The sequence below is a fragment of the Sus scrofa genome, chromosome 15 (genome assembly GCF_054392235.1).
Source record: "Sus scrofa isolate SSC_HxYL_T2T_F1_AM1 chromosome 15, Sscrofa_HxYL_maternal_Yorkshire_Landrace_v2.0, whole genome shotgun sequence".
NCBI lineage: Eukaryota > Metazoa > Chordata > Mammalia > Artiodactyla > Suidae > Sus > Sus scrofa.
In genome coordinates this window covers 134,379,563-134,396,849 of record NC_139397.1, presented here as the reverse complement: position 1 = coordinate 134,396,849, position 17,287 = coordinate 134,379,563, and the positions used below count along the sequence as shown (strand labels likewise).

The 17,287-nt window shown below is 52.5% G+C and overlaps 1 protein-coding gene and 1 long non-coding RNA gene across 51 annotated transcripts in view; one reads left to right on the top strand and one right to left on the bottom strand.

Moving 5' to 3' along the window:
• Positions 1 to 17,287, top strand: part of TNS1 (tensin 1) — a 245,059-nt gene that overhangs the window by 172,453 nt on the left and 55,319 nt on the right. The window lies entirely within an intron of this gene.
• LOC146396139 (uncharacterized) lies at positions 10,978 to 16,887 on the bottom strand. Its single transcript, XR_014830103.1, has 2 exons — positions 16,342 to 16,887; positions 10,978 to 16,286 (listed from the first exon to the last, which is right to left on the bottom strand). It is a non-coding gene; the product is annotated as an uncharacterized LOC146396139 (long non-coding RNA).

Sequence of the window (17,287 nt, the reverse complement as noted above, 5' to 3'; positions counted from 1 at the left end):
CTGGATTATTCCTTGCTGGGTCTGTTCAGGTCCTGGGTGCTCCTCCCTGCTTTTAGAGGCTGTGCCTGGCCCTCTTTCTCCTCATCCAGGCCAGTTGGCCTGGGGCCGGCTGGTAGGTGCTAGCTGAGCCTGGTTTGCTTTTTGGCACATTTCACCTCCTTCACTAATGGTGCTGGCTTTCCGGCTTATCTCTCCATCAGCCTTCGAGAAGCAGCCCCCTTCCTGGAGCTGGTCTGCATCTCACCCACTCCTCCTGCCTGCTAGCTGATGGGCTTCTCTTCAGGGGATAGAGCTCAGCCATTCTGGTCCATTTTCTCAGGCCCTGCTTTCTGTCCAGCAGACAGTTCTGTGATCGTGCTTGGGAGAAGGTTTCAGTGGGTCTGGAATCTGGAGGATGATCTGTCCTCTCTCTTTCCCTTTCCTTTCTTTCCTTCCTTCCTTCTTTTCTTTCTCTCTCTCTCTCTTTTTTTTTTTTTGTTTGCTTGTTTGTTTTTTATGTCTGCAGGTGTGGCATATGAAAGTTCCCAGGCTGGGGGTTGCATCGGAGCTACAGCTGCCGGCCTACACCACAGCCACAGCAATGCCAGATCCAAGCTGCCTCTACGACCTACACCACAGCTCATGGCAACGCCAGATCATTAACCCACTGAGCGAGGCCAGGTATTGAACCTGCATCCTCGTGGATGCTAGTTGGGTTCATTTCCGGTGAGCCACAATGGGAATTGCGTGTCTTTTCTTTTTTCATGGTTCTCCTCCCTCTACCTCCCCAGCTGCTCATGGGTGGCTCATTGCCTGTACATCGCTTTCTTTCTTCCCTTTGCCCCTCTCCCTGCCAGGAGATCTTCCAAAATCCCGGCAAAGTTGCTGAGCTCCCATACCCTCAGTAAGAGAAAGCCTCCATTGCAGTTAAGAAGGACAGTGTCTTAGAGTGGCCTGAGAAGGGACAAGACCCACGTCCTCAGGAGGCAGGAGCGGTGCCAAGTAGTGGTTGAGAGCCCAGGACTCAGGGTGCCTGGGGTCCAAGCCTAGCTCTGCCTCTTGCCCTCTGTTGACTTGGGGTAAATCGTTTGGCCTTTCTGAGCCTCAGTGTTCTCCCCTGTAAAATGGGGACAAGACAGATGTCTCCTTTAGGCCTGAGAATGAAACGAGATAAGGCCTGGATGCTCAGTCCTGTGCCTGTTCCTGAGTAAGTCATCAGTTAGTGTTAATTGTTACTGATGCCACCCCCTGACCGGGGGGTGGTACTTCATGTGGTGCTTCCCTGAGTCCGTTCACATTTTGACTGTCCCGCTTGTTGACCTGAACTTGGAACCCTGGTCTCTGGCTGCAAGTCTGTATTCTTCTTACTGAACACTTTTCCTGACATATCCAAATGCCGGACTCTATGCCTCCGTGAGCCTCTCCCTCTGCTCAGGGTTGGGAGATTTGCAGGGGTCCCATGGATAGTCGGGGGCAGAGTAGGCCTAGCTCCCAGGGCCTTTCCAGAGTCCTAACCTCCATGGGTTCTGGCTCCGTGGCACTGGTCATCAGTGATGGCTGGAGCGGCCGTAAAGCTGCTTCTTTCTCCTCCTTTGAGGACCATATCAGAATGCAGGAGTATGAGAACAACACGATTATAGGTGTACTTTGAACCCACTGTATTGAAGAAAAAGAAAGAAAGGAAAAAGCAAATCATTTGTGTGCTTTGTACCTGCACTGTCCGCAGTAACATTCATTTATTCAATCAACAGTTATTTATTGAGCACCTACTATGCATCACTATTCTAGATGCTGAGGATACAGTAGTGAACAAGGCAAAGATCTTTGCCCTTGTCATTCTAGTGCATTCGAGTGGGAGAAGACAGACAATAACAGTTTTTTTTTAAAAGACATTGTAAGTACATTTGGCCCTTGAACAACACAGATCCGAACTTATATATGGATTTTTTCCCCGTAAATATAGTACCGGTATTTTCATTTTATGGATCTTTAACTTTAGGCGAGGGTTTGTGTTCAATTAGATATCACAGTATATGAAATTAAAAGAATTAGGTTTTGAGTCCTGATTCTATCCAAACGATTTCAGCTTCATGCCCTTGGGTGAGTCATTTATCAATTCCTTTGTTTCGTTTGTTTGTTTTTTTCTTTTTAGTGCTGACCTGTGACATATGGAAGTTCCTAGGCTAGGGTTCAAATTGAAGCTGCAGATACTGGCCTATGCTACAGCTGCAGCAATGCCAGATCTGAGCCTCATCTGCAACCTACACCACAGCTTGTGGCAATGCCAAATCCTTAAGCCACTGAGCGAGGCCAGGAATTGAACCCGCACCCTCATGGACACTGTGTTGGGTTCTTAAATCACTGAGCCATGATGGGAACTCCCAGTTCCTTTGTTTTTGTTTTTTTTTTTTTTTTTGTCTTTTCAGGGCCATACCTGCAGCATATGGAGGTTCCCAAGCTAGGGGTCCAATTGGAGCTGTAGCTGCTGGCCTATGCCACAGCCATAGCAACACTTGATCTGAGCCACATCTGTGACCTACACCATAGCTCACCGCAATGCCAGATCCTTAACCCACTGAGTGAAGCCAGGGATCGAACCCACCACCTCATGGTTCCTAGTCAGATTTGTTTCCCCTCTTCCACAATGGGAATGCCAGTTCCTTTGTTTTTGAGGCAGAGACAGCAGTATGTGGATTTTTGAATGCAGGGGTGTGGGGTGGATGGGGGATTGCTGCCCCTAACTCCTGTGTTGTTCAAGAGTCAACTGTAAATGCGAGCGTATATTAGAAGGAGATAAATACTCTGGGAAAAAACAGAGCAGAGTAAGGGTGATTGGGAACTGGTGGTGGGGGCTGTCTAGTGGTTGGAATTTTAAAGAAAGCTGGTCAGCCCAGGCCTCGCTTAGGAGAAGACACATGAACAAAGAATCAAAAGCAGTAAGGGAGTTGGCCAAGCGAATATCTGAGGACGAGCATTCCAGGCAGGGGGAATAGTGAGTGCAGAGGTCCTGAGGCAGGAGCCTGAGATGCTTGGGAAACAGTGGAGAGGCTAGTGTGACTGCTGTGAAGGTTATAATAGGAGGTGAGGTCGGAGGTACTGGGAACCAGATCATTTAGGGTCTGGTAGCCCCTGTAAGCATTTGGCTTGTACACGAGCTCTTTCATGTAACAACACATCATGGTGATCTCTTCACACTTGCATGTGAAGAGCTTTCTCATTTTTTATAGCTGCGTAATATTCCACTGGACATAGGTACTGTGTTTTATTGAACTGATATTTTATTTAACCATATTTAAGTAACACAGATATTTAAGTTGTTTTCAGTCTTTTACTGTTTTCAAATATGCTGCAATGTATAACCTTTTCATCTGTGCCTAACGCCATTTCTTTTATGCAAGACTGTAGGACAAATTTCTAGAAGTGGAATTGCTAGAAGGAAGAATATATGCACATATAATTTTGATCATGCCATGACCTCCGTAAGGGTTGTATTGCTTGACACTCTTAGCCAGCAACTTGGTCAGGGACTAGGAGGAAAATCAGTTTCTTCCTTTGTATATACCCTCCATATATGAGATTCTATTCACTGCCTGTTATTTCCTTTGCTCCTCATGACCCTCCTGTAAGCCGAGTATCCCTGTTCCTCTTTCAAAGATGAGGAAACAGGCACAGAGAGGTTGAGTAACCCTGTGTCTACACAGCCAGGGAGCTGTAGAGCTGGGATTCTGATGCCCGCCATTCCTCGCCATGGCTTCACAAGGGCAAGGCCGAGGTGCCCAGGCTCCTGCCCCCTGTCCCCTTCCCCCCAAGTGGGCCTGTGGACCTAGCACTGCTGTACCTGCATCCCGGAGACCCTTGAAGGCAGGGTGGGAAGAGGCCAACCCAAGGGACCTGGAGTCACACTGGCTGAGCTGGCCCACCCTGGCCTCCTCTTCTGTCCCCTCCCATTGGCAGCCCCTGTGGTGATTTAGCTAATTCTGCTCTGGGTGGGGAGCTCCCTGCTGCCGTCTGCTGGGTCAGCTCGCTCCGGGGATTGGGTTTCGGCGTTTCACTGATGAAAATAAATCAGCCTCTTTATTGCCCTCTCTGGCCCTCGGAACCTCTGCAGCCGGGCATGTATTTCTAGCCTTCCTGTAAGTCACTGTTTCTGTCCTAGCCCCCAGGGGCTCTGTGTCTGCTGCAGAAATAACCTCGGATGAGTTTGGAGTCTGGAGCCACCCAGGCCAGGTGGGGCAGGCAAGGAGGATCAGGTCCGCAGAGTCCAAGGACTCAGGGATCCAGACGGTGGCTGGTTGAGCAACTACCCTGAGTTGCCTCCTTGAGCATCTTGAGCTGACCAGGAGCTCAAGACCCATCCTGTTGTACTTTCCCATTGCACGGAGGAGTAAACTGAGACCCGTCCAAGCTCATCTCTTAGTACTCTGGCCCCTGGACTCCCAGTCTACTGCTGCCAGACAATACTTTCTCTAGGTCTATTTATTGTACAGTGGCCCATTAGGGATTGGTGCTCAGAGCTGGAGAGAGTGGGTTTAGCTGCAGCAGGTGGGCGGACCTCTGGGAGTGCCATCTTGTTTAAGAGGGACATGAGAAAGGGGAGTTGGTTACAGGACTGGATTTTCTGGAGGCTGAGAAGAATCCTGTCTGGATAGGATGAGTGACCACAGTGCACAGACATGAGAGAACAGGCAGCTTCTGGAGAGCTCTCCGACAAAGCCCCGGCAGGTTCTGTGTGCAAAGGGAACTTGGGGGTCTCACCCTTTCTCCTGCTCCTCCTTTTTTCTGCCCAAGCATCCTTTGTCCCCGCAAGACTGTCCTGCAGGGGCCGGGGGGCGTCATGCCCCAGATGGGAAGCCTGCTGGACCGCGCTCCCACCCTCTGGTCCATGGGCGGGGCTGCCAGGTTCTGGGAAGCAGCACAGAGTTGTCTGTGGGAGGGGCCGGAGGCTGCTGATGGCCTTTCCCACCATGGGCCGTGTCTTTACATCCATACAGCTTGTCAGTGACCTGGTGCTCGCCTGAGACGTTCGCCTGGTGTTGCTTTGATTGCTTAAAAAACTCTTAGTGGCAAAGTGTTCTTTGATGTTTGTTCCCCTCCTTCTCCAGGGGCAGTGAGATCAGATTTTAATATGAAAGCTCAAAGCTTGTCAGGTTTTTCCTTCCTTCTTTCTGCCTCTCTCCTCTCCTCCATCTCTGTCCTGCTTGAGAACCTTTGAGAACCAGGCAAGCACGCTTCCAGTGACACAAGGATAGAGGGATACCTGTCCAGGCCTGTGCCCCATGATGCTGCAGTTTCTGGGGGGCAGGAGGGTCACCCCCAGCTTGTTCCTCTGCAGCAGGGCCTTCCCGCTTCTAGCCCACACCTGCTTACATGTGTGACCTTGCACACGAGTGCCCGGGAGACTCCCATGGAGGCTGGCACGCGTGCACACAGAGGAAAACTCATTTGGAAAAGGAAGTAGAGACCCACCCAGATTATCCACCATCCCTGTCCCCACATCCACTCGAAAACAGAACCACGGAGGACCTTCTGCCAGCACTCACTACTCATGCACAGAACAGACTTTCACCCCATTACACACCCCCACAGTGAGGGGAGCTTTTGTCCTTAAAAACACAGCCAGTCCAGGAGTTCCCGTTGTGGTGCAGTGGTTAACGAATCCGACTAGGAACCATGAGGTTGCGGGTTCGGTCCCTGGCCTTGCTCAGTAGGTTAAGGACCCAGCATTGCCGTGAGCTGTGGTGTAGGCTGAAGATGCAGTTCGGATCCTGCGTTGCTGTGGCTCTGGTGTAGGCTGGCGGCTATGGCTCTGATTAGACCCCTAGCTTGGGAACCTTCATATGCCACGGGAGTGGCCCTAGAAAAGGCAACAAAACAAAACAAACAAACAAACCAAAAAACCCAGCAACAACAAACAAAAAACCCCACAGCCAGTCTGGTAACCAGTACTTAAGTGTGGTCCTTAATGGGCCTGTTAAGTATCACTAATGTGGGATCGACCCTAAGTGCAGAGATGGGTTCACTGCCTGAGGTGTGAACCAGCTCTGAGGCCATTCCCTACGAGTTTCCAGAAAGCTTTGAACCCTGGCAGCGTCATTAAGATACCTGCACAAAATTCCCAGGGACCACTTTGATGGGGGCCAGCACTTGCTTGGATGGCGGGGTTTGGGCTGGTTCTTCTAAACCAGCATTGTGATTTTATCATCACTCTCCACTCCCTTCATCCTGTTGGATCCTCCAAGCTCTTATCCTTTGCCCTATCCCTCTCCTTCTTCCTTCCTCCTACCTCTCCAGGAGGCAGAAAGAGCTCGAGCGTCCGAGTCAGACTGGCAATATGATCTTGAGCAAGCCACAGCGTCTAAGCGTCGTTCTCTTTATCAGGAAGATGGGTACCATCAGGGAGATGCTCTACCTTGAAGGGAAGTTGTAGAAGCGAATGAGAGAATATCCATTAATCCGCAGGCACACAGTTAAAATGTGCCTGCTCCGTTCTGTTGTGTCCTCTCATTCATCCTGGCTCCCCAAGCTCTGTGGCCCCTCTCCCCCTCTCTCTCCATCCTTCCCAAGTGTGGACTGCTGCTGAGATGGTGGCCAGGCCATCTGACTGGGGAGAGGCAGGAGAGAGGTGAGTGGATACAGTTTGACCCCGGTCCAGCTTGGCTGTCTGTGTGGGAATTGCCGAGTCCCTTCCTGAAGAATCCTGTGTTTCTAGACCCTCGGGAATATGCTCTCAAGCCTGGCCCTGTCTTCTGCCTTCCTCGGGGGGCAGGTGGGGGGTGCATGGGGAGACCCTGGGAGGCTGGGGCCATGGGAGGCATGCCCAGGACCTGCCCTGCCTTCCTTCTGCACTGGGCTGGAAGGCGGGGAGCAGGTCCTGCCGAGATCTGTGACTTGTTCCTATGCCACACCCATGCTGCACCCAGGCCAGGCCGTGGCCCCTCTGGGGGTTCCCCCCTCTCCTCGCAGACCTTCATACCTCCATCTTCGGGACACCCAAGCCTTTCTCCTCCCTGTGTCCGTCTTAGAACCAGAAGTTTGAGAGTTCAAACCCACCCTGCTCTTCTCTCTCATTTGACTCCTTCAGAAACTGAGGCCCAGGAAATGACTTGGCTAAGGTCAAGGACTGAGTTAGTGGCCCCCCTGGATGGGGCCCCAGGACTTCTGGGTTCGTCCCAAGTTCTGTCTCCCGACTCCCTCTCCCCTTGGTCTGGCTGAGGGTTTCTTGGCTGCAGCACCTTTGACTTTGGACATGTGGGCCGTGTGTCATCCTGTGCATTGGAGTGTTTAGCAGCATCTCTACCCACTGGATGCCAGCTGCATTTCTTCTAGAAGTGCCAACCCCAGATACTTCCAGACATTGTCGCATGTTCCCTGGGGATCACATCACCTCTGGAGCAGGGGTGGAGACCACTGATCTAGCTGTTCCTTCAGTCCCTTGTCTCTGGGACCTTACTTCTCCCCCTCGGAGAGTGTGGGGTAGCCTTTCCGTGAGGACGCTCTTTTCTGCTTCCCGCTTCTGCTCTGGGGTTAGACTGCTTGGAAGCCAAAACACTCAGCCATTTTGTTCCTTAAGAGAAAGAGCAAAGAGCCAGGTCTGGAAAGATGCCATCCCTCCCTCTTTGAGGTCCTTGGGGTGTTGCCCCATCTCTCGAGGTGGGACAGGCAGTGGCACATGGTGGGCAGTAACCAATGCCGAGACAGTGCCAGTGTTGGTTGATTAAACAACATCGCATCCTCAGAGTCTGGCCTGTTTCACAAGACTCTTATCTTTGCTGGACACTCGATGCCAGGGTTTTTGAGCTGAGAAAGGACAGACCAAATGATATGTCCTGAAGTTTAGGCATTGTGCACACTTCCTCTGGGTTAGTGAGGTAGGGTCACTGAGGTGCTGCTCAGGGCTGGGCCTGGTAGGGAAGGAGGAGGGGGAAATGGATGTCACAGTGGTGGTGGCTGTATATACGTGGCTGCCTCATTTAGAGCACCTCTGTGTGCTGTGCTGAGTGCTTTACATGCATTGTATCAGTCTTTGCAATGCCCTCTGAATTACCCATTTTATAGATAAAGAAACTGAAGTTCCGAAAAATTAAATAATTGGTCCAGTGTTGTACTAAGCTAGTAAGTAGTAATGTCTAGATTTAAGCCAGTGTCTACTTGATCTCTAAGCCTGTGTTCTTAGCCACTGTGTTCCTAGCAGATGGTGAAGTGAAATGAGCTGGGTATAACTTTAGGTTGCATCATTAAAGGTATGGTTTCCAGAAACTGGGAGGTGATAAGCCAGGGGTGCTCCTCTGAGCTCAGAGAGCCCATGTGGGTTATCTGTTGCTTCAGAGTGCTAAAAACCACTGGTAGCAAGTGCTCAAGTGGTAAAAGGAAGCTAAGGGAAGGTATGGTACAGCTGGTTAAGGGACTCTGGGGGCAGGTGTGGGGGAGACTGTCTGTTAAAGGAGAGAATCAGGAGGACACGCACATCACACTTAGTGTCATGCAGAGATTTGCCTTATCTGAGCCACTGCATCAGACACCACAAAGTCAGCTATAGGAAAAGGCAAGGAGCTAATATCTACCTGTTAGAGCCGTGCACGACAGAATGGGCCTTTAGGGTAGTTAGTAAGATCCCTGTAATTAAAAACAATTAAGTAGGTGTTCCCGTTGTGGCTCAGCAGTAACCAACCGGCTAATATTCATGACGACGCAGATTCGATCCCTGTCCTTGCTCGGTGGGTTAAAGATATGGCATTGCCATGAGCTGCAGTGTAGGTCGCAGATGTGGCTCGGATCCTGCCTTGCTGTGGCTGTGGTGCAGGCCAGCAGCTGTAGCTCCGATTCGACTCCTAGCCTGGGAACTTCCATAGGCTGTGGGTGGGGCCCTAAAAAAAAAAAAAAGGTAAAAACAGTTAAGTACAGCTAGGACCATTTTTTGCCTGGCTGCCTAGCGTTCTCAGCTGGAAAGTGTTTTATAATTCAGATTCCTGGGCGATGCTCTGACAGTTCAGCCCCTGGAGGTCTGGGGTAGGGCGAGGGGTATCAGGGTTTTTATAAAACTCTCCAGAAGCTTCTGGTGCAGCCAGTCCCTGGGTAGCAGAGAACCACGGGATCGGGTTGCTGTTACTGAGACGGTTGCCTGATGGTGTTTCCTAAGTCCAGTACATGGACCAGACGGATAATTATATACGAAATTATGTTGGCTGTATTTATTTTAATGCATATTAGAAGAAAAAGTATATAGCTTTCACATCAATCTGTGATATCATGGGTAGTGATGCTTCAAACTACTTTATCTTAAAATTTTACAAAATCTTATAAAAATAACATTGATGCGAGTTTACTGAGCAGCTAAACACTAAGTTTGTGTGCACATAAAATCTAGGTTAACAGTCCTGCTGGGATAGGGACAAGTGAGTGGACTGGTTGACTTTAACCCTTTCAAAGGCCTGGGGTTCTTTGGTTAGTTCTAGAAGGCTCTATGGAGGTAGGAGGATAATGAGTAGTTTGTCCCAGAAGTGGTCTTAAAACAATCCTGGTGGGGGAAAAAACTGTAACTGCAATGTATACATCTAAGGATGACCTGACCCCCTTGCTGTACAGTGGGAAAATAATAATAAAAAAAAAAAAAAGAATTAAACGTAGATTACCAGGCTTTGCAGGTCACTGCACACAAAGTACCCCGTTTCTCTCATTCTTCTCATTTTCCCACTTAATACAGCTCATATTATACTGAGAAAAAAAAAAAACAAAAAACAAACAAACAAAAAAAACAACAATCCTGCACTGGGAAAATTGGAAGTCCTTCTGCCCCCGTGTGGAGCCTGAGGGATGGAACCCCTCTTCTCTCTTCACCATTCTTCTTTTTTTCTTTTTAGGCCTGCATCCAAGGCATATGGAAGTTTCCAGGTTAGGGTTGTATCAGAGGAGCTGCAGCTGCCAGCCTATGGCCACAGACACGGCAATGCCAAATCCTTAACCCACTGGGCAAGGCCAGGGATCGAACCTACATCCTCAGGGACACTATGTCAGGTTCTTAACCCACTGAACCACATCGGGAACTCCCTCCTGTTCCCCATTCTTAATGGTTTCTGTGATGTCTCTGACACTGGGCTGGGGACTTCCTTCCTCCCATCAGTGAAAATACAGTTAGAAGAGAGCAGGTGCAGGGCACCAGTTTCATTCTTCCTCTTATTTGCCTTTTTTTTGGGCCACACTCGTGGCCTACGGAAGTTCCCTGGCCAGGGATAGAATCCGAGCAGCAGCTGTGACCTACAATGCTGGATCCCTCACCTGCCGCACCACAGTGGGAACTCCTTATTTTTCCTTCTTTACGCTCAGAAGGAAGCAGCCAGTGATGCTGGCCAGGAGGAGGAGGCCAGGGGTGAAATGGCCTGCTCTGAAGAGAGGGAATAGGTGGCCTACACCTGGCATGCCCTTCCCTCCTGGGCCTGCAGTGCTGGACCTGGCTGTGACAGGTCTGGGCATCAAGGCGGGGTAGCTGCAGAAGCACCTTCGGGTTGCATACTAACTGGGGCTCTGGCAAGAAGACACCAGGCCTGAGGCCCCCACGGGCTTGGCTGCAAATCCCAGGCCATCTCCTAACATCTGAGGGAGTCAGATTGGGACATTTCAATTGATGTGCCAATAACAGATGAGATTTGGTGTCCTGCTGTCAGTTAGGGACTGCTGGTACTTTTGAGGGCACACAAGGATGATGGCGAGGACTTGGGGGCAGCTTGCGTGGCTTCTGGCCAAGGGGGCTCTTCCAGACCTGGGTGTTTGGGGGTGAGGGTGATGTCACCCACATTCTAAAAAGTTATCCTGTCATTCATGATGGTCACAGGTGGGAACAAACTGAATACCAATAGCCAGTCACTTGGAGACATCTCAGGGGGCCTGGAGTCTCAGCATCCTGGGCCAGATACCCACTGGCCTTCCCAAAAAGTCAGGCCTCAAAAATGGCCAAGTTTCCTGAGCCAGAATCCAAACCTTTGCCCTGAGATTCTCACTCTGGGGCTCCATCCCCCTCCCAGCAGCCCGCCCGCATGACACCCCAGTTGCTCTATTCAGGCCCCACTGGAGGTTTTTTATTTTTTTCACTTTAATAAGCCAAGGAAGTGTCCTGGTTCCTAGACTCTGCCCTGTCGGGGGGAAGGAAGGGGAGAGAGAGGAAAAAAAAAAAAAAGATTTCCACCTTATTGTTCAGCAGCTGGAAAATTGTTGTCATCTGTTCTGCCTTTCATTTGCCGAGAATGGGAAAAAATGTGGAAAAATTTGGGGAAATAAATCTCAATACCCTCATAGGAACTCTCACCCTTCCCTGTCTCTCCCTCACATCCCAGCCTCTCTGCTCCCACTGCTCCTCTGGGTCCTGGGGCCACTGTGGGTTGGGGGGTGGGGCTGTCCTGAGGCTGTGCTGGGGCTGTGCTGGGGGCTGTCGTCGCTGGACTGGGATGGAGCTGGGGCTGGAACTGGGTTGAACGGGGGCTGGAGACGGGCTGGGCTGGGCTGGCCACTTCTCACTCGGTGTGGAGGGCTCGAGAAGCCACTGTGATGTCATTTGAGAACTGCATAGCTACAGGATGATAAGTGAAGCCCTGGGGACCCAGCTGGCTGAAATTACAGACAGAGTTTTATCCCACTGGCTTCCTACAAGCCAGAGTGAGGCAGAGCCGAGAGGGGGAGAGAGCGAGCGCAAGCGGGAGGGAGGGAGTGGTGTGTGTGTGTGTGTGTGTGTGTGTGTGTGCAGGCCAGGCGGGCGGCACTTGCTCCTCCCACCCCTGACAGTCCGAGGGAGCCTGAGCGGGACACAGACAGTGCCGAGAGCCGCAGCCATGGAAGAATTATTTGAAACTTGAGGCACGAAGAGCAGAGATCAAATCAGGGCTCTTCTTTCCCCTTCCCTCGCCCCGTCTCCGTCCAGAGGGTAAGTGTCTGCTGGGCAGCTGTTTCTCCTGTGTGTGTCCTCCTGTGGCTCTCGCTGGACCCTGGGAGAGAGGGTGGTGGGCGACTTCTGTGCCAGGGGCCTGGGCTCTGTGTGGACCGGGACCAGGGAAGGGCGTGGGGCTGCGTGGCGCTGTGACCCGAGGCTCTGCCTTTGGAGGTGGATGGAGCCGACCTGGCCACCTCCCTCCTGGACTCACTGCCCTTTGGGACACAGAGGAGCTCAGGCTGAGGGTGGCTGCATGGGAGTGTGTTTGAACCGGCTTCACTCTTTTAGGATAATGGTTCCCGGTGGAAGAGAGTCGGGTGGGTAGCGCACGTGGTGGAGGCATGGAACAGCCCCGGTTATTCAGGACAGGTTCCTCCTGCCCCCACCCCAAGCTACCAGTTGTGTGTTCTGAGCTCTGTGGCCACCCCAGTGCTGACCCTTCCCCTGCCACCTCCTGTGGGCTCCCATTCATGGCTTTCTCCCAACTTTGGCAGGGCTCCTGGCAGCTCGACCGGCCCCCTGGCCAGGCATCTCCGAGCGTCCAGGCGGGCGCCCTGGCCTGGCAGAGAAAGACTTAGGTTGTTATGGGCTTGGGAGCTATTTTTACCATCCCAAGTGTGCCCGTGCTATCTACTGCCCGGATAGGCTGAGGGCGGGGAGTGGGAGTGCCAGGCTCTGGTTATAGTGCCTGGCGTGGGAGCTGAAGGCCAGGCTGGACTCAGGAGGCTGGTCCTGCAAGTTCACATTCACCCCGCAGGCATGGGCTGGCCTGTGACCGGGCAGGTCACTCACTCTCCAGACCCTGGTCCCTCGGGTCTGAAGTAAAGGTCACCATCAGGTTTCCTGTCCCTACTCCCTCTCTCTGGAGGAATTCAAGTAAGATGGGATCTGTGTAAAGTGCACGGGTCCTTCCTGAGGAGGGCCTGGGGACACATCTGTCATTGTCACTTGACCAAGCCCTGTATCTTAGATTGTGAGGTTCTTGGTCTGCGGCCACCGTTGGAGACCCCCCAGCCCAGGCTCCTTCAGCCATCTTCACCTTGAAGCACCTTTAGGGGAAAGAGCCTTGAACTTGGGGCTGGGAAGGCAGGTCTGTATGCCCTCCATGCTGGGTGACCTCGGGGGTTTGCCAGGTCCTGTGGAGCCTCAGTGTCCTGTAAGGTGAGGGCTGGGCGGTGGGCTAACTGACCTCTCAAGGCCCTTTAGCTCCCAAACCCCTTGGCTTTTAAAAAGCTCTCTTGGCTCAGCCGACTTCCTGGTCTCTCTCAGACCTTTGTTCTGCTGCCTGAGGTTGGGGAGCGTTGGGGGGCAGGAGCCGCTGGTGGGAGGGGGCTCTGTTTTCCATTTCTGTTTGAAGCCTGACTTTCTCCATCTTCTGAAATTCAGATGGGGCTCCTTGCAGACACTGGGCTTAGTGCCTCCCTCTTTCTTTCTGGCCTTGGCAGAGTGGCAGAGGCCACCAGGTGTGGACCCTCCGTGGGTCCAGAGAGACAAGTTTTGGGGTGCCCCTGGAAGGATCCCTTGTACAGAGGATAGAGCCACCTGTGAAAAGATTGACAGCAGCCCTGGGAGGAATCTTGCTGTCTTCTCTCCACTCTCTGAAAATGCAGTGGGTTTCCTCCAAGCGCTCTTCGACAGGAAGAAAGACAGGTGTCTGTTTGCCAGGCCCAGACTCATCCGTCCCTGCCCGCAGGGCCTTGTGCTGGTGGCACCCATGGACAGTCCCCAGTGTGAGCCTAAGTCCCTCAGGCTGCATCTGTTGCCTGCCCCCTTTGCCTCCCAGAGGCTGTGTCTCCTCCATGTGGTTCCCCTTCAGAGACTCGGGATGTCTCTTCAAGCCCAAATTCTGCTGCCCTGCAGAGCCCGTGGGGAAGCCCCGCTCCCAGTGCGAGACTCCCAGAGCTCTCTGGGAGCCACGTTGAACCAAGGGCTGCCTCAGGCCCCGGCTGGCAGTGGTGGTGGTGGGGGTGAGGTCAGCATGGTTGGAGGCCAAGACTGTCACAGACGGGGCCACACGGGGTCCCTGCTGCCGTGGCCAGGGTGCCTCAGGAGGACACCAGGCCATGCTTGAGCTGTTGGGCTGAGGTTCCCCATGGCCCTCTCAGTCCGCCTCCCCTCCTCCACACCTCTCCCTGGCTGGTTAGAACTTGGTGGGTTGCCCTGGGCTGAGCCCCTTCTCGAGCCCCTCCATCTGCAGGGTTTACCTTTCTGTGTGTCCTTCCGTGTCTCTTGGATGGAGCCCAGCATCCTCCACAGACATCTGGGTGACATCAAGGGACGCACCCTCCCCCCCAAGAAGCAGCATGCTATTAGATGCATATGTTTTCAGAATCAGATGTGGACTCTGGGGTGTCTGTCACCCCCCTGAAACCATGCACAAAGTCTGTATTTGTGCATTTTGGGGGGATTTCCTCAGATACCCCAAGGCATCTTTGACTAGGAAAGCTAACGTCCACTGGGCTGGGCTGGAGTGTGGCTGAGGAGTCCTGTGGGAGAGGCGGTGGGGTAAACTCTCGGCCAATTTGCAGGGGCCTCCACCCGGCCCAGCCTGTGCTACCGACGCTGTAGAATACCCTTCTCTTGTGTTCTCTTGGTTGCAGTGTGTCTCCTCCCTTTGGGAGAAGCTTGGGGTCCACCTTGACTCCCTGATTTTCCACTTCTCTGGGTGGCTGTGGAAAAAAAGAGTGTCTCTGTGGCTAACGGGAGATGTATAAAGCTTTCTGGGCTCTTTAATGTCAGGCAAGAGACATTTATGGTGCATCTAACGTGTTCCAGGCCCTGCACTCTGCAGGGCTTCCTGCGTAGCAATGCAAGTTATGCATTGAACTCTTAAGTTCACACAGACCGCACTGTGAGTGGGCCTGTCTGGGAACAGGCACGGGGCGAGAAAGAGGTAAAGGCCTTTCCTCAAGGAACTTAGTGGGGAAGATAAACATGGACATCAACAATGACCTTCCAGCGGAGTTCCCGTCGTGGCTCAGTGGTTATGAATCCAACTAGGAACCATGAGGTTGAGGGTTCGATCCCTGACCTTGCCCAGTGGGTTAAGGATCTGGCATTGCCGTGAGCTGTGGTGTAGGTCACAGACTGCTCGGATCCCGCGTTGCTGTGGCTCTGGCGTAGGCTGGTGGCTCCAGCTCTGATTAGACCCCTAGCCTGGGAACCTCCATATGCTGCAGAAGCAGCCCAAGAAATGGCAGAAAAAGACAAAAAAAAAAAATAGTAATATCCTTCCGGTGCGTGACCAGTGCGTCAGTCATGAGAACAGGGCAACGGGAACAGGATAAAGGTTCACCTGAGTCTGGAGGACTCTGTAGGAAAGGGGTTAGGCCCAGGGAGGGAGGCTTCTCAGAGAGGTTCACACTGAGCCTGAAGGAGGAGGAAGAGGTTTGCCAGGGCGGGGGTGGAGATTGGGAGTTGTGGGAGGAGGGTGCAGAAGGGCTTTTTTAGGAGAGGAAACAGCACATGCAAGGAGCAGGGTAGGCAAGCACATTTAATAATAAGAGTAGAGTCAGGGGAGGGGTAGTTTGGAGCATTGGGGACAGTGAAGGTGAGGTGTCAAAGGACAGGCAGGGCCCAGATGATAAAAGGTCTGGCATGTCGGGCAAGGGGCGGGAGGGGGGTTGGGCTTCACTCTCTGGGTGATGAGAGCTGTTGAAGTGGAGAAAGGAGAGTGTGGCCAGCCTCGATACGCCAGGCCAGCTCCAGATATTCAGCTCTTGAATCCCATCACTCAGCAAACCTGCACGTAAGCATCTGAGTCTTCACCGGATGGACCCAGAGGCCGGGCTGTGTGTGGTGAATTGGTTGATGCAAAGCTGAGTTAGCCATTAAGATGGGGACCATCCTTCTGAGTGATGGGCGTGTTTGGCGCAGGGAGGGAGGGGGCGCGTCCCCTCTGCCTCCTCTCCATGCCCGCATCCCTCTGGCCTCCCCGGAACCCAGTCCCTTCCTCTGGCCTTCGTGTGTTGACTCTCAACAGCCCCAGCCCTAGACCCAGCCCACGTCCCCCGTGGCTGCGACTAAAGGGTTAACGCGCCCAGAACTTGCTCTCCTGGCTGCCTCCTGGGCACGCCTCCGACCTTATCAAGGCTTACCTACCTCCCCGACACACATGGCATTTGCTGCCTCTTTCCCACGTGTAAGGAGCTGAGACTCCCTCTCAGCTTGCTGGTACCCCCATCTGCCTCCAAACTGCCCCCGTGCCCAGTGGGCACAGTGCCTCTTCCTATTGGCACTGCATTGATTTTCCTCTATGTTGGTTGGTCATCACTGCCCCGGGTAATGTATTTTAATGAATTGTTATTCTGCTGGCTGTGGACCCAAAGGCCTTTTTATCATGAAGGGCCCCATCCTGAAGACCTTAATAAGTCATTCACTGTGCACATCAGGCCTGCTGGTGGACTGGGAGGGGTCTCTTCTTGCTGAGTCACTTTCTTGCAGTCCACCAGGCTGGCACCCTGGCTGGCCTGTCAGTTCCAACATCTAAATAAATGACCTCCCCATTTGACATTAGTGAGAGGAGTGGAGGTCCCTAACCTCAGGGCTCAAAACGCTGACCACCTGGATCAAAGCATCTCAAGATCTTATCCAGAAGCCCCACGGAGCTAGTAAAAATGCTGATTCTTGGCTTCATCCTAGACTTAGAGGCGAAAATCTTTGGAGGTAGGACTCTGAAATCTACATTTTTAACACTCCCCGAAGGAGATTCTTATGAACATCAAAATTAGACAACAACAGGAGTTCCTGTTGTGGCTTAATGGAAATGAACCTGACTGGTATCCATGAGGACGTGGGTTCGATCCCTGGCCTCATTCAGTGGGGTTAAGGATCCGGCATTGCTGTGACCTGTGGTGCAGGTCGCAGACATGGCTTAGATCTGATGTTGCTGTGGCTGTGATGTAGGCTGGTGGCTGCAGCTCCGATTCAACTCCCAGCCTGGGAACTGCCATATGCCATGGGTGTGGGCCTAAAAAGCAAAAAAAACAAAAAAAGGACAGCAACTGCCCTAAATCCTTTATCACCTCATCGTCCCTTGGTTATTTCTTTCATTCCTTTTGAAGTGTGCAGGATGGCCTCATCATTCCTTTCCTGTGTACTGGCCTGGGCTGTGCTTCCAGCCCCATGTGTGCCTCCACCGCTCACTGGAGGGAGTTAGGAGTAGGTCCCATCCAAGTCAGCTGGGGATTTTCCTCAGAGCTTTCCAGAAGCATGACTCTCACATCTGGATTACGGCCGCCATGGAATAAGGGCCCCTTGGTGCAGACGAGTTCAGCATTGAGGGTGGAGTCCGGGGCTTGGAGCAGCTGCTGGGAAGAGCGAAGCGCCGTCAGACAAAGCGAGCAGGGTCTTGCAGAGACCGGAGACTTCTCCACTTCCCTGCGGAAGTGGGCG